Raw genomic sequence first — 1,221 nt, forward strand, 5'->3', positions numbered from 1 at the left:
TTGGGGCCTGTCTTGAGGCCTGAAGACCTCTCTTGACAGATTCATTTTTTTCGATCCGTTAATTTGTCACCATATAGTGACTGAACACTCACTCAAAGCAGTACAGATGGACATTGGAGCTCATCTGCCTGGCTGGAGTCCTGGCTTGTCTACTTATTAATTATGCAAATTTGGTTAAGTTCTTTAAACTCTTTGTGCCTCAGTTCCCACACCTATAAAATGGAGATAATACCAGCTCCTACCTTGTGAACTGGTACGAGGATAGAATGAGTGACTATTTAAGTGTGCAGAGCTCTGTCTGTGAGTGGGCACTGTCTGAGTGCCTGCTCTGTCTATTAATCGTGACAGGCTCTGAATAACTCAGATGGCCTGCATAGCGTGCCTGCCCTCGGAGGCTTGCAGTCCAGCTGCAAATCTAACACAACATAAACACTGTAACACCAGATCAGAGCAACAGAGGAACAACAAAGCATCACGAGGAGGACACTGGACTTGATGGGCTGTTTCTTTTTCTAAGAGTTTTTTTCTTAAGTGTTCTGTTATTCCTATAGTTTCTATGATGTCATTTTCTGAAGCACAGAACTCTAGATGTTTGGAAAAACCACCGATCTCCCAGTCCAAGCTCCTTATTTTATAGCAGCACAGTTATGTAGCTGAGGCCCAGACAGGTAGAGTGAATTGCCCAGAATCACAAAAATCTTCTGGTAGAACTGAGTCCCAGACTTCCGCCATTATCCATTATTCCAACCAGTTTTTAATTTTTTAAATCTCTAATGTGTAGGGCTCAGACTTCACCTTAATAGCCATCTGTCAGCTAACATATGACGTTGAGAGAAAATAAATATTTAAGATCTGGAAGATGTCTATAATCTTCATCTGGACTCGGAGGTTTACCCAGCAACCCAGAGAAAGCCTTCTTCAAGACTTCCAAGGACAGAAAGAACCCTGGAGGGCCCTGCATAGGTGTGCCAGCCTGGAATACATGTAAAACCACATTTAGTGGCTACAAAAGGCTGAGCAGCCATGAGTTTTAATAACTCAATTAGTTATCAGTGCCTGCTATGACTCAAGTACTTAGACATTAGAGATGCCAAAGTAAACAAGGGAGTCACAGACCCTGCTTTCATAGAGCAGTGGTTCTTTATGTAGGGAAGTTTTGCCCCTTTTCCCACCCTGGGGGGCATTTGGCAATGTCTGCAGACATTTTTGATTACCGTGACT

Source organism: Pteropus alecto, unplaced genomic scaffold, assembly GCF_000325575.1.
Source record: "Pteropus alecto unplaced genomic scaffold, ASM32557v1 scaffold12, whole genome shotgun sequence".
NCBI lineage: Eukaryota > Metazoa > Chordata > Mammalia > Chiroptera > Pteropodidae > Pteropus > Pteropus alecto.